General features: G+C 44.0%; 1 protein-coding gene across 27 annotated transcripts in view; it reads right to left on the reverse strand.

Moving 5' to 3' along the window:
• Positions 1 to 27,428, reverse strand: part of RBFOX1 (RNA binding fox-1 homolog 1) — a 2,061,082-nt gene that overhangs the window by 141,396 nt on the left and 1,892,258 nt on the right. The gene's annotated exons all lie outside the window — the stretch shown is intronic.

A 27,428-nucleotide genomic window follows, 5' to 3' on the forward strand; every position in this document is an offset into this window, starting at 1 on the left:
GGGCAATGATTAGAAATAAAACAAGAATTGTGTTAAATTATGTTTGATGATGAAAAGCAAATTTTGCCACCCTGAAATACACCTCTGTAAGGATCATTTTGAGCTGATTATTTTTGAGAAAACAGACACAGGAGAAGCTCTGAAAGCAGAGTGAGGGACATTTACATGTATCAGGGGAATCTGCATTTGGAAGGCTATCTCCTGGGCCAGAAGTGAGCATGACCCTAAGTTACAAGAACTTTCCATCAGTGGAGAAGGCCTGACTTAAGTCTGTATAACAGCCTTATCCTTGTTTAAGGTGCTTTCCCCATAACCTCTCATAGGTGCCCGCCCCTCAGAATCTTTTGTCTATAGTTGGAGATTGTGTTTAAGGTGGTAGTTTGGGCCATTTTGAGGATTGCTCAGTTTTCCTGGGTAACTCCCATGTACGGAGGAGGTATGCATCTTAGTAAACTTCTGTTATTTGTGGGGGTGGGTGGGATCTCATGTAAGAACCTAAAAAGGTAGAGAGAAAACTATTTTTTCTCCCCTCCATGATGAAAATTAAAAACGCATGTAGTCACAACACAGCACTGGATAAAGTTCAAGGATAATTGATCAACACTTGAGAGCAACCCTAGCCAATAAAATAAAAAGGGAGGCACATAGGCAATTTAAAATTTTCTAGAAGCTATAGAGAGGGGATAAATGGTGATGGGCAGAGCCTGGACTTGGGTGGTGAACACACAATTCAGTGTACAGATGATGTGTTGTAGAATTGTGTAACTGAAACCTGTATAATTTTGTTAACTAGTGTCACCTTAGTAAATTCAACAAAAAGGAAAAACCAAAATAAAGATATAAAAAAATAAAAAGTTCTAGAAGCCATGTTTTAAAATAGTAAAAAGAAACATGTGGAGTTAATTTTAAGACTATATTTACTTGAATCAATTTATCAAAAATATTATTTCAATATGTAATCAATATAAACAATAATTTACATCCTTATTTATTTATTTATTTATTTTCTGCCAAGTCCTCGAAATCTTGTGCATAACTTGCACTTATGGCTCATCATCTCCATATGGACATTACATTTAGGGTTTGAAAAATTGACAGTGAAATTTCAAGATTTTTCACAACATACTTAAACACTTAAGAGGTGTCTCATAACTGAATTAAGTATCAGTGTTTAAATTTAAATTAAAGTGGAATCAAATCAAATATCCACACCAGCCATATGTCAAGGGCTCAAAAGATGCCTGTGGCATGCAGAATAATGGCCCTTAGCAATGCCAATGCCCTAATCTGTGGAAGCTGGGGATGTGTTACTCTGCAGGACAAAGGGGATTCAGGTTGCAGATGACATTGAGTGGTTAATCAACTGCCCTTGAAGTAGGGAGCTGATCCTGCATCACCGAGTAGGCCCAGCGGAGTCACAGGGTCTTGGCAAGTGGAAGAGGGAGGGAGACGGCAGCCAGGGTGGGAGAGATATGACATGAGAAGGACTCGACCCACCCATGCTGGCTTCCAAGTTGGAGGAAGCAGAGAACCATGAAGCAAAAAACATGAGGATGGCCTCTGGAAGCCATAAACACAAAGGAAGGGGTCCTGTGCAGAGGCTACAGAGATAAATGTAAGCCTGAAAATGCCTTGGACTCGGGCTGGGGAGGCTCATGCCAGACCTCTGCCATCCGGAACTGTCAGGCACCACACTTGCGTTGTGTGAGTCACTAAGATGTGGCAATTTGTTGTGACAGCGACAGGAGGTGAACACACGCCCTCATGCCCTCATTAGAAAGCATAGGTACAGAGCAAAGTTCTCATCAGTTCAGAAAGTTCTGATGGTTGTCGTCCCTTTACAGGGGTGGTGTCTTGTGGGGCGGGGGGGGGGGGGAGGGATGGGAGTGGAGAATGGATTTAAAAGGGAAGAAAGTAAAGAAAAAGGAAGAAAGGAAAGGTCTCCCCTTGGACAATGTTGAGAGGGTGCTTCAAAATGAGGAATATGATTATTTGGGAGTCAACTCTACCTTAAGAGTAAGTAAGTGATGATGATGATGATGAAGAAGAAGAAGAAGAAGAAGAAGAAGAAGAAGAAATCAGTGTGGGATATAATTTTGTTGCATGTATTGTGAGAATGAAGATAATATACAGCAGGTCTATAGGCCTGGGCCTGTCATGCGGTTGGTTCTACCAGTGGCAGCTGAGACTTGTTGCTATGGTTATTCTTGTTATTATTGTCATTGGTGGTATTTCTCTTTAGCCTGTCGATAAATTTCTTAACCTACTTCTGTGCTCAGGACACACTGACGACTTTATGAAAGCTGTAGACCACTCCCTGGGGGGAAATGCACATACTTCTGAATTTTGCATAGAATTTCAGGAAGTTTGCAAACTCCCTGGAGGATGCATAGGCATGGGCCCCTGGATAAGCACACTGCTGTGGGAGGCATTTGCCCCTCCCCTACTCTGAGTTGAATACGACCTTCCACTGACAGCTTATCAGCTCAGTGTAGAATTGCCTAATGCAGTGGTAGGCAAACTGCGGCCCCTTGAGTGTGGCTCTTCCACAAAATACCACGTGCGGGCACGCACATACAGTGCGATTGAAACTTCGTGGCCACACTCAAGGGGCCAAAGAGCCGCATGTGGCTCACGAGCCGCAGTTTGCCAACCACTGGCCTAACGGGTCTGGGGTAGGGGATTGAAAATAAAATTGTGCTGAGGTCTTACTGTGAGCCAGGCATCTTGCTGGGTATTTTTCATACCTTATCCCACTGAATTATCTTAACCATTTGGAAAGCTGAAGCTCAGAGAGGTAAGGTGACCTGTCCAAAGTCACACACAAAAAGATGGCAGAGCCAGGATTGAACCTAGGATATGTAACTCCATGTCTTGGACTCTTTTCAGGGTCAAGGTGAAGAATCTCTGGAAGGTCCAAACAGCCCAGCTCTAGGAGGCAAGTGCAAAGCTCTCTTACAGAGGAATAAGATTCACTGACATTCTAACCACCTGTGCTCTAGGTCTGGGCTGAGCCAGAATAAGCTTTGTGAATAGGGCCCTATTACAATCAACCAACAAAAAATTAACCAAACCAGGCTACTTCAGATGCCTCCTTGGAGCTCCTAGAGTCCTATGTTCACCTCTGTTGAACCCTTATTAACCACTGATTTTTAAAAATTATCACTTTACTTATCTGTCTGTCCTATTAGAATATGATCATCCCAAAGACACACTATAGTGAATGCATTTTCTTTTTTTTAAATATATTTTTATTGATTTCAGAGAGGAAGGGAGAGGGAGAGGGAGACAGAGACATCAATGATGAGCGAGAATCATTGATTGGCTGCCTCCTGCACGCCCCCACTGGGATCGAGCCCGCAACCTGGGCATGTGCCCTGACCAGGAATCAAACTGTGACCTCCTGGTTCATAGGTCAACGATCAATCACTGAGCCACGCCGGCCGGACCTGAATGCATTTTCGAAGTCTTTTATTGAGCTACATAGTAGGGCCTCAGCAACTCTTTACCCCAGCATCCCAGGAAACCTCTCTGGGTCCAGCTATTTTGTCCACGAGCATCCTCAATTCTGCCATCCAGGTATCAACACCCAACGCCCAAGAAGCGATGCTAATGTAGCACAGTTTCCCCCGTCAGCCTACTGAATATTCAGCATCTTCCCTCTCCCACAGGCTTAATTCTCTCCATGCACAAAGCCCTTACTAGTGATAAATAAAAAGTGTACTTTTGAAGTGCCAGCTGCTTCTCCCTCTTCCACCGATTTTCTCCGCAAGAAAAGCTGTGAGTGTCTTTGAGGCATTATTTGATTAAGCTGACAATACGATGTGAGCGATGGTTGAGTACCCACTGCGATGAACTTTGGACCAAATTGATTTGTGTAACGAACACTTGCTCAGTCTCTTCTTGCAGCCTGAATGGCGGTCTTGATTTAGCCCGTAATGCCGGGCGCCAAGTGAATTTGCGGGGCCCACAGTCCCTCTCTCTCAATCTGCAGAGAATAGCAGGAGCGAAGCATGGACCGGCATAATTCAATACATTGTACTATAAGCTCAGAAAATAATATCACAGAGCTCTGCAATATACCTATTTGATTTGATTTGTAAACCTGATAAAAAAGCAATCGAGAAAAGTTCAGGGGGAAAATATATATGTTCTAAGCAAAAAATGTAACTATATTGAGTGTGTACAAAGAACCAAAGAAACGGGTGGGGGGAGGTGGAGCAAATCATGCATACTAAATCAACTTCATCCCCTGCATTAGACAATATTGCACACTCTCCATGGAAAATGGAGCAAGATTGTGCAAAGTTATTTTTCCATGAAAAATAATAATAACGGTAAGCCCAGGGGAATGTGAATTAAAACCCACGTCTCGGGTTTGCCCGCAATCCTGCTACAAAACGGGGCTCATGCAGATGCACTCAGCATCCTGCTTTTTCATTTTAGCTCGGTAGACACACAAATAAGTTAATCACACAGCTTTGGATGTAGTTAATGCCTCCTTCCTCGCTCGAAGGGGCTGATTCCGCAGCCAGGTGACACAGCTTTAAGAAAACATCCCATTTCCCTCCACTCGAATGAATTCAAGGCCCTGCTGGAATGACGAAGGTTCCTCAGACAGGAATAAGGCTGACGGGCACAGAAGCCCTGATAAATCCCCTGGTTATACTTTCTACTCTTTAAATATATAGGATGAGCATGCAAGGGGCCACGTGTTTAACACATCAGTAAAGGAGATGAACTGCTAAGGTGTCTGTATTAGTCTGCTCGGGCTGCTATAACAACATATCATAGACTGGCTGGCTTAAACCACAGCCATTTATTTCTCACTGTTCCGAAGGCTGGGAAGTGCAAGATCAAGGTGTCTGCATATTCGCTTCCTGGTGAGAGCTCACTTTCTGCCTTGCTACTTTCTCACTGTGCTCTCTCACAGGGTGGAGGGAGAATGGGTTCTCTTCATTCTTCTTAAAGGGTTGCTAATCCCATGGTGAGCATCCTGCCCTCATTACCTTAGCTAACCCTAATCACTTCCCAAACTCCGCACCTCTAAACACCATCACTTGAGGTTAGGGCTTCACCACATGAATTTGGGGCCACAAGCATTCAGTCCATGGCAGTGTCATTGAAGCAGACTTTCAAACTAAGGAAACTGGGACTAAGGAAAGGGGCTTTGTCTTAGCAGTGGTTCTCAACCTTCCTAATGCCGTGACCCTTTAATACAGTTCCTCATGTTGTGGTGACCCCCAACCATAAGATTATTTTCATTGCTACTTCATAACTGTAATTTTGCTACATTATGAATCGTAATGGAAATATCTGATATGCAGGATGTATTTTCATTGTTCGCGACCCACAGGTTGAGAACCGCTGAGGGACGGAGTTTCACTGGGCTGGAAGTTGCAAGTTCTCTATTCAATTATTCAAAATATATGTATTGAGCATCTACTATCATTCAGTCCCTGGGGATATAGCAGGCGGGTTTGAGGATGGGTGTTTGCTTATCAGAAAGCAGAATAATAAGGCTCTATAAAATGCTCTTTCATTATTTCACATTCAAAGGTTCAGTTTTTAGTTCTAGGAATAAGGAGTTGGAAATCACTACTGGTAATAGCAACAAACATTTACAGATTCTGGAACCAAACTATGTGGGTTGGGATTTCGGCCCTTTACCAATTTCTAGCTGTGTGACCTGGAGGAAGTTACTTAACCTCTCTGGGCCTCAGTCCCTTCACCTAGGGAAAAAGGAATACTATTATTAGCACCTACCCCAAATAAGTCACTGCAGGTAAGTGCCCTTCCTGACCCATAATTATGACGATGATCAACATCTAGTACGCCTGGTGGCCACTTCATAAATATTAATTGAACAACTAGCACTCTGTTAAGCCCTTTGCAGGTATGATATTCTATTGCATCACCTGTGACTCAGAGGAAGATTCTATTACCTGTCCCCATTTTATGATAAAAGAACTGGGGTTCACAGGGGCTACTTTTAAGAGCTTTTTCTGGATGCTCAGTCAGAAGATGGCAGGCAGTGTGGCGGGATGGTTGGGAGTGTGGCATTGCAGTTTCCTGAGTCTAATTCCTTCATGACATCTACAGAAGATGCAACCATTTCTGGCCACCCTTGCGGGCACCCCACCCTTGTGGGCACCCCACTCTTATGGGCACCCCACTCTTGCGGGCACCCCACCCTTGCAGGCACCCCACTCTTATGGGCACCCCACTCTTGCGGGCACCCCACTCTTGTGGGCACCCCACCCTTGTGGGCACCCCACTCTTGCTGCTCAGCAGTGACTCTCCTGCAGCTAGCTCCACACCCCACCTTAGCCCCTGGTTTTCTTTAACCCCCGACCCCAGATCAAGACCCACTTGATCATCAATTTAAAAAGAAAGAAAATGTTAATATTTTATAGTGAATCCTCAACTCCATCTAGCTCAAAGACTTTCCCTCCTAACCTATCACGCAAGATTTAATTTAACCAAATGGAAAAATCTACACATTATGCTAATTTTCCAGGCCTGAGAAAACTGCTGAGAGCATAATTTGGTTGCAGAAAATCGGTGATGAATTTAAGCTGGAACTGATCTCAGCCTGGTTCATTTTAAAGCTTCCAAAGTCGGTAAGATTCCAACTCTCTTCCTTGTGCTACAGACCTGCAACCTGACGGGCCTGCGATGGGTGGGGTGCACCTCCTGCCCCTTCACCCCCACCATGCCAGCCCTCTCAGTGTCTGTGGGAAGAAGCCCACGGGTGGGACCGTCTTCTTTCGTCCCTTCTGGGTCTTGTTCTTCTGGGGCTGAGGGTTGGGAGAAGGGACAAAGGGACCGAGGAGGCAGAGGATGTCCAGTGACTCGAGAGTCTTCCTGGTGGTGGGAAGCAAGTGTCTGCTTTCTCTCTCATTTGTGCGGGAGCCCTTCTGCCCGGTGGCTTCTGTGGGTGTGGTGGAGCCTGAGGTGTCCACATGCTGGGGTACCTGGAGTGGTGACCAGCTGTCCCACCCTCTTCCATCATTGCCCAGAGCCCCATGTCTTTGAGGGTGGTCCTCAATGCTCCGGACTCTCCTTTTAGACAGGGGTTCCTCCCTCAGCATCAGGCTTCCTGGACATCCTTAGAACTCCTGCCCTGTCCTCTCAGCGTCACGTTCTTTCAAGAGTCAGGTCAACCCTAGGAAGCGGATGGCAGGTGCCCGAACACATGCTCCATGACAGCTCTTTCTCATCCTGCTGTTTCGGATTCTGCCAGCAAGCCCCCACCTTTATAAATCGCAGATAAGGAGCAGGCAGGAGTCTCTATATTAATGACATCCCCATACCCAAGTTCTTTGGTGACATCGTTATGATGAGCCCTCTCATTTGCTAGCTCAGCGAGCATCCAGCCCAAAGGAGATGGCAGCCCCTTCTTGCTGGACCCCACTCTCCTCTCCTGAAGAGACTCTCTTGCAGCTTTCTGCACACCCCACCTTAGCCCCCTGGTTTCCTTTAATTTCCCATCCCACCCAGAAATCAAGGCCGCATTTAAACATCAATTCACAAAGAAAAAAAAAAGTTCATATTTTGTAGTGAATCCTCAAATCCGCCTAGCTCAGAGATCTTTTCCCCCTAACGTATTATGCAAGACTTAATTTAACCAAATGGCAAATCTACACATTATGCTAATTTCCTGGGCCTAAGAAAACTGCTGAGAACATAATTCGGTTGCAGAAAATTGGTGATGAATTTAAGATGGAACTGATCTCTGCGAAAATCCCTGGATTTTCCTTACTAATTATTGCTTTCTTTATATAAATGCTTGGAACAAAGAGACAAGTACTCTGAGGGTTTTGTTCTAGGACGACTGAGGTTTTCCCAGTATCCACGGAGACATGTGAAGATATCATTCTTTGTGAGCACTAATATGTCTATTCACAGGCATTTGACAAAGAATCCCGTCTCATCATGTACACAATTTCTGTAAATTGCTGACATGATTCAGATTACTTCTGAGTTCCAAATCCTATTTATTCATCAGTAGGCTCATTTCTCTTGCACTGGTGGGTGGGGCGGGGTGGAAATATATGCCAGGAAATGAAAATACTAATAAATATACTGTGAAAATAGAAATGCCTGCATCTCCTTTCCAGTTTGCACCTCACCTAGAGAGACAGCCAACTTTTTCTTGAAGGGCCATATAGTAAATAGTTTGAGTTTGGGGGCTGTAATGCCTACATTGTACCTGAAAGCAGCCATAGGTGATACATTCAAAAAAAAAAAAAAAAAAAAGATGAGCATGGCTGTTCCAATAAAGCCTTATTTACAAAAACAGACAGTGCGCCAGATTTGGCCTGTGGGCTATAGTTGACCATTTTTGTTCTTAGGGGAACCAATACTCTGGTTCTACACTGTCCTATTTGTTCCTATTTAAAGAATTCCTGCTTGTATAAAGAACATTTGCTGGACATGAGGGATGAAGGATGAATAAGACATCCTCAGAGAGTCCTTGGGCTCTCCCAGTCATCTAGGGAAGGAAATTAATGAACCATCCAATCATCAGACAATGGGTGAGACTTCTGGTGGAAGGACCTTTAGCTACATAATTCAACAGGAGAGGACATATGGAAAACTTCCTGAAGAAAGTCTGATTCACCTAGAAACTTGGCAGTGGTATATTAGCAGGGCTCACGGGCAAACCTTGTGATGGTCTCAAGTCCAATTCTTAAAATGAAGACAGAGGAATATCCACTAGTCCTGGCCTTATTGCTCATCTGATTATGTCAGTCATGGCTCTAATAAGAAGAGAGTGAGACTCAAAGGTAAGATTTGAGTGGTAGACAGGATGCCGTGTGACTGTGGGCATGCCACTCCCCTGTTCAGTCTCCATATCTTCATGTGTGGACTAAGAATGACAATACCAGCCCCTTCTTGAGTCAGAGAGAAGCCAATAGGATTATACCCCAGAAAGAGCTACGGCTGTTTGGTGCCTCTGTAGTCAACCTTTTCCAGTTTGGGGGTTACCCTTCTTAAGCAAGTTTGCTCACATAGCAGGTGGAAGCATGGAAACCAGTGTCGCAACCAGAAGACTTTTAGTCTGTGGGAGTCTTTCAATTCAGGAGACTTGCATTCAAGTCTAACTTTTGTCACCATCTCACTAGGTCATGTTTCTGTGATGAAATGTACTGAACCTGTACAAATGAAGGCACTGAATTTATTGGCCTTGCAGGTACCGTGTCTAAAAATTCAAGGCTCTGAGACTCAGGTAGGGTGAGTGCAGTGGGTGGGGTGAAGGACCCTATCCTGAGAGTGGGGGTAGTCCATGGTCACCCCTAGCAAAATGCAGGTTTTATGATCAGAAAAGTAGACAGGTCTGCCTGTGGTTGGCGGTGTAGAAAGATTTGCATGTACTCCATCAGATCACCTCTGAGTCACCTGGGGAAGCCTCTTACAATGCAGATTCCTGGGCCCTACCCCAAAATGAACCATTAAGAATTGTGGACCCAAGATGAATCATGAATCATTTCAAATAATCCTGATGAGTGACTCTGACGTACACTAACATCTTCAAAGCCAGTGTTTTATACCTCAAGGAGGCAATAGTGTGAGTTTATATTTCTGGACTGAAAAAACATTTTGGACTAATCTCTACTACCCAGTTATCTGATCTTGGACATGTTACTTCACTTCTCTACACCTTGCCTTCCATTAAAATGGGAATTTGTGCATCATTCATTCAGAGAATATTGACTGACTATTTTCCATGTGACTGGATAAGAACCAAAACACAAGAGGAAGATTAAAGGAATGTATGCACAGTGCGTACCAGTGACTGAAGGCATTTTGTAAGCACTGAGTAAACACCAGTCATGGATGCCCATTAACTGCTTCCCCTATGCACCTTCCAAAAGCAAAGCCATTGTGTAGAGGACAAATCTCAAGCCTGAGGTTAGACCTCTTGTGTATCAGGGTTTGCACACAGCCATTGGATGACCCTTGATTTGAAGGGCATGCCTTCTCCCGGAATTAACCCTCTACCTAGCCCTGGCTGGTGCGGCTCAGGAGAGCATTGTCCCAATAGCTCAAGGTTGTGGGTTCAACCCTAGGTCAGGGCACATACAAGAATCAACCAATGAATGTGTAAATAAGTAGAACAAAACATTGATTTCTCTCTCTTCCTTCTCTCTCTCTCTCTCTCTAAAAAATGGTAAGTAAAAAAAATTAAAGAAAAAAAGAACTTAAAAGAAGAAAAGAGATGTTTATATTTTTAAAGTGGATGGGGTTTGGAGGGAGGAGGGGGTGGAGGCAGGTGATGTTTCAAATGGTTTCTCTACTGAATCAAGCAAGACCTCAGATGTGCCCGGGTTTTGCTATGAGTTTATATATATGGAGAGAGAAAGAGGGAGAGAGATGTATAATATATACATCATAATACAATCACAAGGTTGAATTCCAAGGCAGATGGAACATTCCGATGGGGAGGCTCACCGCTGACTGATTATTTGATGCTTTCGATCTTTTATATTGAATTTGAGATTACAAGCCTACTTTTCCATTCAGCCCTGCCCTGCAGCTTCCCTGGCATTTGTTATCTTTGCCTGAACCTTTCAGGAAAGGCCTCTGAACCATCCTCCTACGCCGGCTGCGAGGGAAATAGGATTACTGCCTTCTTCTTTAACATAGAGCAAAGCATACTTCATTGAAGGGCAAAATAAAATAAAATCTTGGACTATTTTTATTCAGCTTATGAAAAAACTCTTTTAAGGTGAGTAACAGTGGAGTTTATTTAGCATAACTGCCATGAGCATTGACTGGGAATATGAATGCCATCTGCATTTTTCAGATGCCTATCACACTTTATGTTACTTTCATGCACTTTCTTTGAATGTGCTCTCCAAAAGGCTTATGGGACTGGCTCAGTCATTTCACTGTTGCCCCGAGATCCCTGGGAACTCTCTAGAAATGCACATTCCAGGGCCCCAGGGTTTTCAGTGCTGATTTGGGCAGTGTGGGGTGGCTCCAGGGTGCTGCAGCCTGCTCAGAACGATCTGGGAGAGCCCACTGCTGATGTCAGGGGTATCGTGAGCCTATTGCTAGACACAGTGTTTAATAAAAGTAAGTAAATGACATAAAACTGCAAATATATATATATATATATATATATATATGGATTAAGCATTCAAAATTCACCATTTCCTAATTATTTTAATATTTTTTTACTTTTATCTGTATGCTCTTGGGGTTTTTCCTGGTTTTGTATCACAATGGTGAAACTACTGTATAATAATGTGCTATGTTTAAGAAAATGCTGACCAAGATTTAGAAAAACCAGTCCCTGGAAAAGTCATACTCTGGTCATTTTTCTAGTTGATTAAAAAATTATCCTTTACAATAAGGCAGTGCCAAGTGTTGCTGAAGATCTAGACTCTGAAATCAGAAATATCTGGCCCCATGACTTCTGTAAATTAGTTAACCTCCATGAAACCTTTATTACCTCATCTGTAAAATGGGTTTTTATTACTTTTTATTACTTGCTTAGCAGACTCATAGTAAACAATAAAGTAAGATAATATTATTAAGTGTGTAGCATTGAGCCTGGCTCCTGATAATTGTTCAATAAATGATAGGTTTTTGGTGATGATGGTGATGGTGATGATGAATGTGATGTGCTGTTAATAGAGGCATTTGGGAGAAATCACTTAAAATCATGGAAACGGTTGATGGATATTAAACTAACTTGGTAATCTGTACTGCAGAATGAACTAGGAAAAATGTACTGTCCATTTTAACTTCTTCATTTAAACAATTTTATCCAAACCATAATAATGAATGCTAATATTATAATGGCAGCACATACTACTTTACATTGATTACATAACTTATCCTCACGTCACTCCCATGAAGTTGGTGCTAGAATTGTATCCATTTTAAAGATGAGAAAACTAAACCTCAACAGAACTAAAGTGGATCCTAGAATGAAGGCCTTGAGCTGCAAGCCAGTGCCGTCCCACTAATGCCATACAGCCTTCTTGGGAATGAGACTTTTTATTCACAAGGGATTGTTGAAGCTGAAAACAAAAACAGGGCCATGAAGGGGAAACTGAAAGTACATACTTCATATTAAGTTACTTAAGAAAAACTCACACTATCCCAGAATTATCTACGGAGTTTGTGGGAAACAATATGTTCCTTATAGTTATGTTGAACAGTATTGCCTCCCCTGAAAGAGGTTTGAATCCCATGAACAACTGACTCCATGATTATGCTGTTTCTAATCCTTGAGTACCACAGTTTTAATGAAAGGAGGCGAAGTGTGTCATTCTGTCCCACAGTCTGATGTAAAAGAAACAGGGCTGGGTGAGCATAGGAGATCCAGGTTTGGATCCTGGCTCTGAGTTTTGGCTGAGAGCAGTATGACTTTGGGCAAAACTTGAGACTGCTCAGAGCCCCCACAATGGTTGTAATAATGCTTAAATTTTACGATGTCATGAAGAGTCTACAGAACTACATATTTAGGTGCTTAGCACAATGCCCTAGTTATTAAAGCAACCAGCCGGTATCAGTTCCTTCTTTTAGTTCAGGATTTAATATTTAGGTTCAAAAAATATTCATCTATGTGCTAGGTACATTTCTAGGTGATGGAAATACATAGTGGAGAAACTACATGAAAACCCCTCTTCTCAAAGACCCTAATTTATTAATTTATAACACTAATATCATAAATAAGAACATTGCAGAGTATGTTAGAAGTGTGCACACCATGAGACAAAGCACTAAACATGAGGACTGGTGGTACCAGAAAGGGTTTGAAATTTTCAATGAATCGTTATTTAGAAGGTGACATTTGAGCCAAAATTTGACAGAGAGGATTGAACCATGCAGATAGCTCAGGCAAGAATGGTCCAGAAACAGAGACCGGCAGTGCAAAGGTCCTGGGGTTGGAACTGGAGGAAAAGTGAAGCTTGCAGTGAGATCAAAGGGAAAAAATAGATGATCCAGAGATACAATGAGAGAGTAGGAACAGGTCATACAAGGTCTTGTAGACTGCTGTAGGAACTTTACCTTTATTTTCAACCTTTTTAATTTTGAAATGAGTTTAGGTTTATAGAAATGTTGTAAATATAATGCATACCCTTCACCAGCTTCTCCTAAAGTTAACATCTTACCTAACCATGTGCAAATGAAGTATCCAAATGAAGAAGTTAACATTGGTATGTGATTATTACATAAACTGTAAGTTTAGATTAAATTTCCGTTTTCCCACTTATGTCCTTTTTTCAGTTGTGGGATCCAATCTAGGGTTCCACAAATGGCACTTATAGGATTTTGGCTTTTACTCCAAGTGAAATAGGGGAGCCACTAGAGAGCTTTGAACAAAGGCGGGAGATGAAATGACTTACATTTCAGTAGAATTTATGGGTGCTTTCTTTCTCTACTCAAATCTGAGTTGAGGGCAAGAAGAGAGAAAGATTATGTGAACTGTAACTTAATGGGCTCTTATTTAACCTCCCTTCTGCTACCCATTAGAATAGCAAATGTCCTTTATCAGAGTTATACCAAAAGAAATGGCCTAAAACAATTATGGGTATTTAATAAATACGAAATGCTGTGTAAATGCTAAAATAATAACCATAATAGTCATTTCCTTAGTGTTTGACTTGATTTTTATTACTGCAAATGCTAATTGTCCCAACATCTTAGATTTATATGGTACTCCTTTCTCCCTAATAACCAAGTATTTTCAACTTGTATTTTCTTAATTGTCTAAACTAATAAGCTTGCCTGGTTAGAACATGGTGATAATGTGGTCAAAATTACAGGTTTGATGTCATGCATTTGGCTTAGAATAAGAAAAGGAAACAAAATAAGAACACTCAGCAGCCACAAAAATGGTTCCAAATTGGAGGTCTTTTAGTTATAGGTGCCAGTTGCTTGGTTTAAAAAGAGGGAGCCTAAAGGTGCCTGAGTCACTCAACTGTATTCATTGACATTCAAAGTCAGATGCTCACTTTTAGAGTTGCTATGCTGTGACTCTTCCCATATTCCTGATGAGGAAATGGAGAGCTAGTAACATCTGTGTTACTCTAGCTACGTGTTAGAATAGCAAATGATCAAGAGGCTGAGCTCAGGAATTTGATTTTCTTAGCTCTGATCTTTTCTCTACCACATGCTGTGCAATCATGACTGTGTTGGCTAACCTCTCTGTGCTCAGTTGCAAATCAACAAGATGGACTTTGATATAAGAGCACTTACAATGCAGGATTGCTTTGAGGGTAAAATAATGCATGGAAAGCACTTGGTATGGGGCCTGGAAGATAGTAATTGATGGTTAACTATTCCTGGGATGATAAAGATTCCTATGAGGTCATTTTGCTGGCACTTTGGCCTTATCTTAGAATATAGCATATTCAATTGAGACTATCTGTTAAATGGCCCATTATCCCAAGCTCTGAAAGAGTGGGATCTGGGTCTTCTGTTCGTTATCCTCAGTGTCTAGCACAGAGCCGAGCATACACTGATGACTTTGGAATAGAACTGGACTCTTCCCAACACCTCCCAGGCCCACAGCCTGGACTGTTGCTGAGGTTGGATGTCACCATCTACCAGAACTTTGTCTCCTGGTGGCTTCCAGACCAGCCTCCTTGCCTCATGCATTTATCAGGATTGGCGTGTGACTGTCCAAACACGTGGACTGAGTCAGCCAACTCCATCCTGCCTGCGGTATGACTTCCTTTGAAGCTGGGTCTTATGACACAGATCCATCTGGGCAACACCAGGAAGTACCTTCTGAAGTGAGTTCTGCACCCTGACCCCTAGTGCACTGGCCACTGGGAGACCTTCATTGGATTATGATTTTCCATAAACTTCTTCCTTCCTTTGTGAGTGTGCACCGATGTTCAGCAGTGCTTCTCAGCCTTGTAAGTCTAATAAGCATGTATCATTGCTATGCAATATTTTAGGCTATCTAGAGTAATCTGTAAAAATTGCAGGCATTGAAAAACTAAAAAAAGAAAAGAAGAAAGGAAGGAAGGGCGGGAGGGAGGGAGGGAGGGAGGGAGGAAGGAAGGAAGGAAGGAAAGAAGGAAGGAAGGAAGGAAGGAAGGAAGAGAAGAAATGAAGGAAGGAAGGAAGGAAGGAAGGAAGGAAGGAAGGAAGGAAGGGAGGAAGGAAGGAAGGAAGGAAGGAAGGAAGGAAGGAAGGAAGGAAGGAAGGAAGGAAGGGAGGAGGCAGGGGAGAATGGATATTCCTGGAATATCTTATTAGTTTAGTGAGAGGACAGAGGGGACATGTCAGAGAATATTTGAGAGGAGTGGATAGGTCAGACAAAAACAAAACACAGCAAAAGGCTGGAGCCTTGAAAATGCTTGAGACATAAATCGTACAGGGTCATGAACTATGGATTTCTCTCTCTGCTTCTGCAGTGCATATTAAGAATGGAGTTAAGGTTCAGTTCGTATTTTGCCATAAAAAGCATCATTATCAATTAACATTGACCTGCTGGTCACTCGGGCCATTGGTCCACTCAGCTCATTCCTTCAGGCTGAGCTCGGCAAGGTCTCTGAAGACACCCTGGTACTCAAGAAAATGCTTCTAGAAAATGCCTTCAAAGTCTCTTCGCCTTCTCATGGTGAAGTCCTACACCTCTAGATGTTAAAGGAATATTCCCATTTCTGTTTTCTAATCTCCCCTAATTATAAAATGATGTCACAGGCTATACAACCCTGCCGCTACAGATCAACATTTTTACAGACAAGGAACTAAAGAAGTGTTCCTGGGAACAAGTATTAAAAGGCTACTTGGAAAATAAAAGACTCAGAATGGAAAAGACAGTCTGGAATCAAAATTAAGGCTCAAGTTGGAATAATCATATACATCTATTCTCTTCTGTTTTGTCACAGAAGTAAAAAAAAAATCAGGGATGAAATGGCTGACACACAGTGGAACAGACATCTCATTAAGGGAGTGTAGGGGAAAGTGAGACTTCCACCCTGAAACCAGAGAGAATGGAAGAGGTCAGGGTGTGGACACATGACCTTTGCACATGCTATTTCTTCTTCCAGATCTTTCTCCCTAGGGTTTGCCCATGAACAATCGGCTCTTCATCCTCATATTTCAACAGAAATGATGATCTCTTACAAAGCCTTTTTCACCACAATGTATAAAAAATATGTTGTCAAAAAACTGTGCAACAAAAAAAACAACACACACACACACACACACACACACAACCCCAAACCAAATAAGCCCGGGTATAAATACTCTCACACTGGCCAATGTCAAGCTACCAACATGATGTCATTGAACATAGAGTTGGGAAGAAATGCACACAATTGGTTCTTGCCAGCCTGTTCAGACAACCCACTATCCTAGCTGACATGACCCCATTTATTTAGTTATATACTGACTGTCTCCACCCAAATTATGTAAGCTCACCAGAGCTCACCTGTCTCAGTTGCTATTGTGTCCCCAGCATCTAGTGTAGGTACCCAGCAAGAGTGCCCTAAAAATTCCTTCCTTGGGTCCTGCTCCTTGCCCTGTGGTTTGGAAACCTCTCCATGCAGTGAGCTGGGGCCACTGTAGGGTCCATCTTGGTCCTCCCATTGGCTCAACATCTGAAACCACTCTTGCTTATACATTGACCTTTTCTGTTTTTCAGAGAGTTAAGATGGGAACGTAAACCAGTCCCAGTTATTCCACTATGGCCGAAAGCAGAGACACCCACACATTTCTTGTTTGGATGAATGAGGATGTCTGAGTTTGAGGGAAGGGGACAGTCATCATTTTTACCAAAAAGTTAAAAAATGCAGGTCGAGATCTGAAAACCCACCACCTGTGCCCTCCAGTGAGTCCAAGGGCATCGTGCCTGTTCCAAAAATTTCTAAGGCTTCCTGCTTCTGTTTTGTCAGGGCTGAAAACTGGGATCTTTTCTGAGCACTGCTTGCTAATATGAAAAGCATCATTTAATTAGAACTAATAGAAGATGTCCTGTAGAGTGATAATTCAATAATCCGGCCGTTTTATTTATACAGTGCCTCCAGGCTCCTCATTAAAAATGGAAGAGACATTCAGTGGACAACGCGGCTATTCACTACAGACCTTCCAAGTGCTCTCAGATCAACAAGCCTACCCTCTGGGCATCGGCAGAGCCATCTCCCTCGCCTGGGAGAAGATATTTGTATCACCAAATTAATCTTTATAGACTCCCACAAACCAAATGTTGACACTGGCACTTAGGGTATTCTCCAGCCCAGCCCCCCTCCCCTAAAAAGAACAAAACCCAGAGAAAGTACCCTTACTGCTTCAACACTCTCCGGTAGCTTCCCCTTGTTCTTGGAATTAAAGGTAAACTCCTGGCTCGGCGAGCAAGGCCCCATTTTCAAACACCTCTTGGCTTACCCACATCCTTACAGCTGCCCTCCCTCCTCTCACCCCTGCAACACCACCAGGGTCTTGCCCAGCTCCAGGCCTTCACATTTGTGGGCTCCTCTCCCTGGAGCCCTCTCCCTCCCCTGTTGGCCAAATGGGACCCTCTCAGCCTTAGTCATCTGCGTAAATGTCCCTGCTTCAGAGAACCCCCCCTGCCCACCTGCATCACTCAGCACCCCCGCTGTCTGTTTCACCATCAAGGTGGAAGGTGCTTCGTTGGATTTCTCTGATCCCTGGAAGGTAAGCTGTGTGGCAGCATCGCTGCGGGTCTTGTTTAGCGCACTTCCAGAACCCGGTGAGGGAGGGTCTTGCATGTCTCATCAGTAATTCGAGCACAAGGAAGGGGGCCCTCACCAATAGCTGTGGCAGGAAGTGCCATCCTGCCTGGAAGGTGATGTTTCCTGCCACTTGGCAGCCAGGCTGATGGCTCAAAATAGCACGGAACCTGGCGTGTCACGTGTAGATGAAAACACAGAGGGAAGCTGCCCTCTCCATCGTGATGAATCAGGAGATGGGGGCCATGGATGAACAGAAGCAGAAAGTGGGGCTGGAGAGAAGGGACTCTGGGCCTCTCTGGTCTGAGCCCTCACAGCATCCTGCTTGCTGTCCTGTGAAGGCGTTTGCCAGTCGCACTGGTCTACCCAGGAGACTAGGGCATGAAGCGCGTTTCATCCGCCTCTGTATTCCCAGTGCTCAGCAGCAGGTTAAAAAGTTTTTGTTTTAACTAAGAACTCTGTGTGTGTGTGTGTGTGTGTGTGTGTGTGTGTGTGTGTGAGAGAGAGAGAGAGAGAGAGAGAGAGAGAGAGGCAGAAGCAGAGGGAAGGAGAGGAGAGAAGAGAGAGGGAATAGGGAATATGCAGAACTCCTTGTTTTGTTTCAGAATATTTGACCTGGTGAAATGCCACTGAAAATGGATGGAATAAATTGCTAAATGTAAACATCCAGTTTATTTCCATTGCACAAAACTCCAAAACAGGAAAGGCGCCACCCATGAGCAAAAACGGAGCTGGGCTAAGGTGTCATGGGCAGGTCCATACCCTGCATACCCTGGGATTTGCCCCGTCACCAAATGATCGAAAACCAACATGGGCACATGGCCCATGGTATCATCCCTTCTGTTCCGTCTCCTACCAGGATAGATGACTCTCCTGCTTTAAAACACACACACCCTTCACATTCATTAATCATAGTAACAGGTTGCATCTTCATAGCAGCCCATCCAAGAACAATAGCAAAGAACCATGAAACCCGTTGGCACCTGCAGAAAACATGAAACAAGGTATCTGAAACGCAAACTTTGAAACACGAACCCAATCATTTAAAAGCCTGGTTTCTAAAGGCACGTGCTTTCTAATGGCACAGCTGTTTGTCACGCCCGCCTAGATTCTGCTTCCGACACTGCCAGCCGCTCCGTGAGGACATGGGAAATACACAAAAAGGGTTATTTGATTTTCTTTTCTTCAATCAGTGTTTTTTTTTTTTTAAGTATCTGTAGCTTGCAGAAGGGATTAAATGTATAGTCAGGTCCACTGGCCATCTTCTCCTCAACTTTCCTTCTCCCCTCTCCTCTTCTTTTCATTGTTGGCATATCATGGAAGGCAAGGTGCTCACGTAATAAATTGTGTTTGCGGAAACGGTGGGGCCAGCTGACACAATTATGCACTTGTTGAGTTAGGGGCCACTTATAAACAGACTTTGTAAGCCATCGCACTTCATCCTGGAAGGCGTTAATGCATCATTATGATCTAGCAGGTTGCCTGCTGAATTTTACAGCATTGCACACTACATTAACCTTTGGTACCGCTGATATTTATGACCTTATAAGAAAGTATTTATCAAGCTGAAAGCCAATATACAGCACTCGTGTTTTAGCCAGTGCTGTTTAGAAACCCTTATCGCTCCTTTCTCCAGGCATTTTAAATCACTCGGAGATAATGCTTGGTACTGGCGAAAGTTCGGGAAAAGGGGCACTCCCAGGCAGTGCTGGTAGGAGTTTAAATTGGTGTAATGTTTCTGGAGGGTGATTTTTTTTTTTTTTTTTTTAGTTTTATCTGACTATCAAAAGCCTTAAAAAATGTGCATTTTTACTCTTTGACCCAGCGGTTCCACTTCTGGGAATTTATTCTACAGAAACAATCATGAAAGTGTGCAAAGATGTGGGCGAGAGGAAACCCATCACAGTGATATTTGCCACAGTGAGAAATGGGAAACAACCTACGTGTCCAACGACCAGGGACGGGCTCCAAAGCCACGTGAGGCTGAAATGATGCCAGGCCATAAAACAGGCAGCGGCCCCCAGAGGGGGAAAATGTTGAAATACACGCAATGACTTGGGAAGGTATGTGTGTATTTTAAATTAGAATGCAAGTCACAAAACAGGATGGCATGTGCCATCTTTCTATTTTTATTTACTTTTAATTTGTTGGTAGCATATTGAAAAAGCTCTCAGAGGATCAACAACCAGGTGGTCAATAAAGTGATAGAACAATTGTGATGATGATGATGATGATGATGATTCGCTTATTTGGGTTTTCTATCTTTTTTTTATAATGAACAGTAGTTGTTTGCCTCGTATACAGGCATGAGGACCAGGTTTTGTTTGTCTCTCAATCTGCCATGCATAACACAGGGTCAGTTCCTGATTTTTTTAAATGAGCTCAGATTCACAGGATAATGGTACTAATTGCTTCTATTATAACACTTCCAATTTCTACAGCATGTGCACATCTGAGTGACCATGTGAGTTTCAAGCCGTCCTGTCGGGTAAGCAGAGCTGATATTTCTGGTTCTGCTCCCAGATGCAAAGGCAGGCTCAGAAAGGGAATAGGATTGGCTGGTGGTCACACAGCCTTTAGAGGTGGAGCTGGGAACTTTTACCCAGTTTTCCAGCTCCCGAGCCCATGTTCCTTCCTGTGCATGGTTTGCCTCTATCTGGGGAGAAAAGCCAGGAGTAATACAGCTGCCATAGGTAATCAAGCCACCATGAAAATCAACTCTTCCATTCGGGACAGTTGGCTGAATTCTGAATTCACTGAGTCAGGGGCGGACAGAAGTGAGGCAGAGCTGGGCTTACTAAAGCCGGCAGCCTCAGCACCTCACGCCCCAGGAAATAGCACAAGCCCCTCTAGAGCCCAGGAACATGGCTTGCAGCTTCTTGAGGCTGCAGGAATTGGGGAGTGGGGGGTGGTGCTAGGGTTTTGATGTCTCCCAGAATTATCGACTAATGTGTGTCTGCTGAACAGGGAAATGAGATCAAAGCTTCCACAGAGTGAAAAGGTGGAGGCCTGGCTAAAAGCATGGGGTCAGGGGGCTGCAAACACTGCCCGCCCCATTCCCCCCTGCCTGGATCCTGCCTCACTCACTGGTGGGCTTCTTTCCTTAAAGGGAAACTGCATTCCTGAAAGGGAGGGCGGGGCTCTCATCCTGTCAATCTCTGCAGAAGCAACTTGAACTGTGTTCTCTCAGTCCATGTAACTGCTCAAGTTCCTGTTGGCTCTCAGCAAGGCAGCCGGGCCCTAGGAAAAACATCACTCCAGCCTCGGATGATAACTAAAACTCCTTTTTTGTTACATGCCTGTTCTTGGCCAAGGACTATATGATGCGATTTCAATATATTACCATACTTAATTCTCACAACAACCCCATTCATTCATTCATTCATTCATTCATCTGTTTGTTCATTCATTGAACCAACACATTTTTTTCCTGAGCACTTACTCTGAGCAAACATCAGGGATACAGGGATGATGTGCAAAATGCAACACGGAACAGAGATTCCAGTATGGCTGACAGGCCAGCACAGGTAAGGAAAGTAATACAAGACATTATTGCAAGTTGCAGTAAGTGCTATAAAGCAAATAAATTCAAGAAACAAATATCCATATGTATCAGTTTTCCTATGGCTACCCAAACAAATTACCACAAACCGGGTGACTAAAACCACATACATGTATTCTGTCATAGTTCTGGAGGTCAGAGTTCCAAAAATCACGGTGTTGGCTAAGCCTTGCTCCCACCAAAGGCTCTAGGGGAAGATCTTCCTGGCCTCTTCCTGGATCCTGGTAGCTCCCAGCCATCCTCGGCATTCCTTGGCTTGTAGCTGCATCTCTCCACTCTCTGCCTCTGTACTCCTGTGGCCTCCCTCTGTCTCACATGTCCTTCTTATGAGGACATGAGTCTCTGGACTTAGGGTGCACTTTAACCTGGTATGACCTCATTTAACTTAACTAACTATATCTGCAAAGACCCCATTTTCTAACAAGGTCACATTCTGAAGTTCCGGTGGACATGACTGCTGGGCAAGGCACTACTCAACTATCATATTGAGCAAATTAGGCAACACAGCTAACATGTGCTTAGGCACATGATGGCCTTACCTCAACACTCCCTTCCCCTATTCCCTGAAGATAGTCATTATCAAGAAACGTTTGCCCCCAAAGGACGGGGCTGAGAAATAGAATGTAGCAACTCAAAGGCCAGCCTTCAGAGTTGGCTTTGGGTTCAGCTCAGGCTCACCTGGCCTCATTTGTCTATTCTGAAGAATGAGGGAAACCTCTCCCGCTTCATGGAGTCATTGGGAAGACAAATGGAAATAAAGAATCTAGAACACATAGGCAACTGCCCAGCTGTCGGGAACTCCACACATTACGGCTGCCAAAAAATCTTCAGAAACAGTCTCAATGTTAATGTGCATGAGGCTGTGGTCAGTGGGCACATGGACTGTGCAGCTCCTCTGAGATCCCATTGTCTCATCTGAAAAAGGGAAAACCTGCCTTGCTCAGGGGTTCTTGAGATCGGGCAATGCACAGGACGGTGTCTTGCATCCGATGGGTCCCTGGCCATGCCAGCTGCTGGCACAACCATTATCACTATGGGAATCGAGCCTGAAAATGCTCTCATGGTTTCCATCAGATCCCACATGTCCCCTAGAGTTTGCCACTCTTTGGTAAGTGAGCACTGACAGTGTTCAAAACACTGGCTCAAAACCCTTGTGTGAAGTTCTGTGTCCCGTTGGCTGCATAAGACTCACTTAGGGAACGTGTTGAAAGTCGGTTCCCACTGGCCTCCTAAACTGTGCTCCAGAGTGCAGATCTAGTAGCTCAGGGGATGTGCCCCTTAAGCACGATCTCTTAAGCACTATTTCCAAGGCACAGCTGGTGCAGGAACAGGAGAAGGATGCTGCAACAGTGCTCGGCTTGACCTAGCTGCCCTTGTCCCCTTTCCTGAGGAAGAACATCGCCCGTATGATTGTTCAGAACCTGGGACACAGTCACCAAGCCTCAAACGTCAGTACCTACAGTAGCAATGTCACTTGAATTCCTTGCTGTTGACATTTCTTTTTAAAGAAGTAAAAAATGAGGGGCCCCCTCTTCTCTACCCCGCCCCTTCTTTCCACCTTCACACACCTCCTCGTTCTTTCTCTCTTTTGTTTTATTTTGTCCCCTGTCTCCATTCTACCGTCTCTGTGTTTACAAGCATTTGGAAACTGACCTGCCGTAGAAAATGAAGGGATAGTTACATCTGGTTGTGCCTTCAGGCCCAAGTGACATGCTCTCAGTCTGTCTTGTCATGGGTCCCTATGTGTGGACATTTGTTAGTTGCTTAGATATTTAAAAGGGAGTATTAAGTCTCCCCTTTGGCCAGCCTCCCCAGTGTATTTTTCTCTGGGATGAGTACCCCATGGGGTGGAAGGAGTTGAAAAAATAGGTTGGGTTACTCTGGGTTCCAGCCTTTGTTACACTTAATGTCACCAAAATCTCATTCTGCCATTTGTCACAGGGAACTGCAGCTACAGGTAGTTCAGGGGCACCCCTGAGGAGGCCCCCAGGGCCCACACTCCTCTCCACCTCAGGTCTTGAGAGATGGGGCCACAGACACTGGCCCAGTCTCACTCTCTGACCTTACACAGCTGCACTGCCCCTTGGGGATCTGGCTTTGCTGGGAAATGGAGCACCCATTCTCCCAGGGCACCTTTGCAAGCACCTGCTCTACAAATGACCAAAATGATTTCTTAAGCACCCAAATCACTCATAGTATTCCACTTAACCATCATGCCAACCAGAGAGATCATTTGGATAAGGTAACTGAGACTCAGAGACAGTGCCGGACTCATAGGCCACATGGTTAGTGAGAAGGCGAGCTCAGCTACTTGGCCTGCAGGCGCCATGCTCTTCCCATTCCAATGCGCCAACCCGGTCAGCATCCCAGAAAATGAATCACTCACCCTTTATGTCAGAAATCAATTAAAGGGCAAACCCCAAACTTAGGGTAATATAATAGAGTCTGAGGCACTGGAGATGAAAATGAACCACATTTTCATAGCAAATTGAGATGCATTCCTTTCCTCTGCCCTAAATGAGAAGGGCCAGTCAATTTCTAAGTAAGATATGAGACCAAAAAAAAAATTAAGAAACACACCGGATGCAAAACAAACACTTGCGGTATCATTTGATGCAGTATGACGTGATAGTGGGAGGTAGGAGCCTTCTGTCCGTAGGGCTCCTTCTGGAGCTACATTGGAGCAAGAGGCATGGGCCACAGCTGGGCCTGGGCCTTTACCTCGAGTTTGCAGCCAACAGAGGGTAAAGGCTCCCTTTTAGAACTGTCAGCGATGAACTCTTCTTTCCCAGGGAATTGACCTCATGCGATTTTGCTGAATCGCTTATTTTTGAACTTCAGTTAGAGTCCTTTGTACTTGTCCTTAACCAGGGATCCTGGGTAATTAAGGTGAATTATCTTTCTGCTCAGGGTGTGCGCTGCAGCAGGCGGTGGAACAGGGCTTTTATGAGCTGCTGAAGCCTTGGATTTCCAGGTGGGGGGCTTCCCCTACATGGAAACACCCTGGGCCCCGGGGCAAGGTGGATTCTAATGTGCCTCTTATCTGAGCCTCCCAGAGACGCAGCAGGCAGCTCATGGAATGAACCAGAGTCTGCAACGTGAAGAGCCCTCCGAGAGACACACCAAGGGCTGGGCACAGAGGGGCCTCAGGGGTACAGTGCGGGCTATGAATCCGGCCTTGGCGACATGCAGGGATTGGGGCAAGTTGTAAGGGTCCTCTGAGCCTCTGTTTTTTAACCTGCCAAAATGGACATGTTCATACATAGCCTAACACAGATGCCGGGAGAGACGGGAGGCCCCTCTGTAAAGTATCACAGAGGTGTTGTTGATGATGTGCCTTATTATATTTTCAAAGAAGACAAGGTGAAGCCAGCCTGAAGATGTCATGGCTATCATGAGTGGGTTAATAAAAGACTCCATGTCTGTAGCAACCACCAATGAGACAGCAGAGACAAAAGCAACCCATGGCTGTCGAACGTATCCTATATGCCTGGCAATGGTTAAGAATTACTAAATCATTGACCTGTCTCAACTTCACAACGACCCTCCAAGTACTTTCAGCATCCTAATTTTATAGTTTATGCTCGATAACAAAACACAGATAGGTTATTTGCCAAGTCTTGAAGGGTAGCGTGTGGGGGAATCATAATCAGTACAAGAGTCCATTCTCGTGGTCACATCACCCACGTGATGCAATGTTGCATCATCTTAAATACCTGGGGTGGTGAAAAATGACTACAGGCAGAGGCCAAGGGGTTCCACACCAAGGTAAAATGAGGGCCAGAGAAAACGGAAAGTCACAAGCGATGAAGCAACGTGCTGAGGTTGGAGCACAAGATAAAACCTCTAAGTTGGCAAATCAAACCTTTGAAACAAGAGACAGAGGTTAGAAGAATCCCACCACCAATTAATCAGGCACCTGCCTCCCTAAGCATTAACCATAATAAGAAATCCTCAAAGTAGTAACAGTAATGGCACTTGTGATGATAACAGAACTAGTAGGAGCTACAATTTATGGAGCCCCTTCCGTGCTTCATTCAGGACTGAGGGAGAGCAGATAGTTTTCCTAAGTCATGCAGTGAATAAGTAGCAGTGTTGGGACTTGAATGCTTAGCTGCAAAGGGCTGCCTTTACTATGGAGGGGAAATAAGCCAGTGTGGGGAATAAGTTTTCATCCTGTCTCTTCTCAACTATTGATATCTTACATTCTTACAATTCTAAGGAAGAGTCCTGTCCCACCTTTCATCTCCCGGTCCCTGTCTGAAGCTGGGCTGGGGAGGCCAGAAGCAACAAGCTAAGTACTAGCTTATTCCCCAGGCAATAGGCTACTGAGCCTGGATCTCTGTGGCTGGACATAGTCCCCGTGTCCTCTGTGTCCCCTGCATCTCACCTTACCCTGGCCACCCATGGCTGGTGGTACCATCCCCTAACTGACTATAAGTCATCAAGTGTGGTATTTGGGAATCCCCATTGTCAATACACTGGAAGAATAAAATAATTTCCATTTATGGAGCACCTACTAAGGTCGCCAGATTTACATACATGATCTCTTGCCTCCCATCACACAAATAAAAAGCAATGGGGACAGGATCTCACCTGGGCTTCTCAGATGTCCAAAAACTTTTCATACTCTATCTTACTGCCATCTCCAAGAAGAGACTCCTTACTTGGGGAAAAAATGCTGCACTGGGAACACAGAGAGATGGAACATGTGGCTTTGCACATGCTTATCCCTCTTTCTGGAATGCTGTTCCCATTGTATTCTCATGCTTTATTCTCTCCTATCCTTCAGAATACAGCTTAACAGTCATCTCCTGAGGGAAGACTTCCATGACCTAATGTTCCGCTATCACTATTCTCTTTCTCAACTTAATATGTGTTCATTTCCAAAGATATCATGGTAGATTAAAAATGGTTGCAATTCCAGCATGGATGGACATGGAAAGCATTATGCTAAGCGAAATAAGCCAGTCAGAGAAAGATAAATATCACACCATCGTACTCATTTGTGGAATATAATGAACAAGATAAACTGATGAACAAAAAATAGATCCAGAGACAGAGAAGCATCAAACAGACTGTCAAACCTCACAGTGAAAGCAGGAGAGGAGTGGGGAGGGTAAGAGATCAACCAAAGGACTTGTATGCATGCATATAAGCATAACCCATGGACACAGACAGTAGGGGGGTGAGAGCATGTGCTGAGGGGTGGGAGTGGTCGAGGAGAGGTCAATGGGGGAAAAAGGAGACATATGTAATACTTTAATCAATAAAAAATAAAAATGGTTGCAATTCTTTGCCACTCCTCTTGCTCAGACTCCATCTCCTTGAGACTGTACTGACTTCAGCCAACAGAATGGGGCAGAAATGACACAGAGCAAATGTCAAGGCAGAGCTTTAAGAGATATGCAGCTTCTATTTTCACTGCTTAGGACTGTCAATTTTGGCATCCAGCCATCGTATCAGTGTGCCTATGTTGTGAGGATGCCTATATAAGCAGTCTGATTAACCAGAGACCACCATGCTGTGAGGAAGCCCAAGCTAGTCAAATATAAAGAGAGAAGGGTCATATGGACAATCACCAAAGACCAGACATCTGAGAGAAACTTGGAACTTACTGCCCAGCCCAACCATCAGTGGAATATGGCTGAGTGGGGGAACCCAGCTGATCTGCCCATGTGAGGCTGACCCTAATTCTTGAAGCACAGAATCGTGAGCAAATAAAATGATGGTTAACTCCCTAGGTTTGGAGATAGCTTGTTAGGCATCAATGCATAACTAAAGCAAACATCATCGTTTTTAATTATTTACTTATATTGTTTACTTATTACATCGGTCTCTCCTACAAGTCATGCTGAGGGCAGAAGCCATGCCTGGTTGGACCTGTTTCTGAATCCCCATTGCCTATTATATAATGAGCACTCAACAAATAATAGTGAATGAATGCTTTACCATAAAACGAATAATAGCAACAACAGTATGAGTAGTAACAGTGATAACAATAGAGTAGGGGTGGTTGGAGTAATAATAATAATGATAAGCAAAGGAATAGTAACAGAGGAGCAGTAACTGCTACCATGTTGAGCTAAAGAACAAGTTTAACACACATCTCAAAATGATCATTTTTCAAGGTTATTATTATCAACATTGCCATCACAGCAACTCCCATCAATGTATTAGCATAATATGCAAGA

The sequence above is a fragment of the Myotis yumanensis genome, unplaced genomic scaffold (assembly GCF_028538775.1).
Source record: "Myotis yumanensis isolate MYYU_CA2020_CCGP unplaced genomic scaffold, mMyoYum1.0.hap1 SCAF_4, whole genome shotgun sequence".
Classification (NCBI taxonomy): Eukaryota; Metazoa; Chordata; class Mammalia; order Chiroptera; family Vespertilionidae; genus Myotis; species Myotis yumanensis.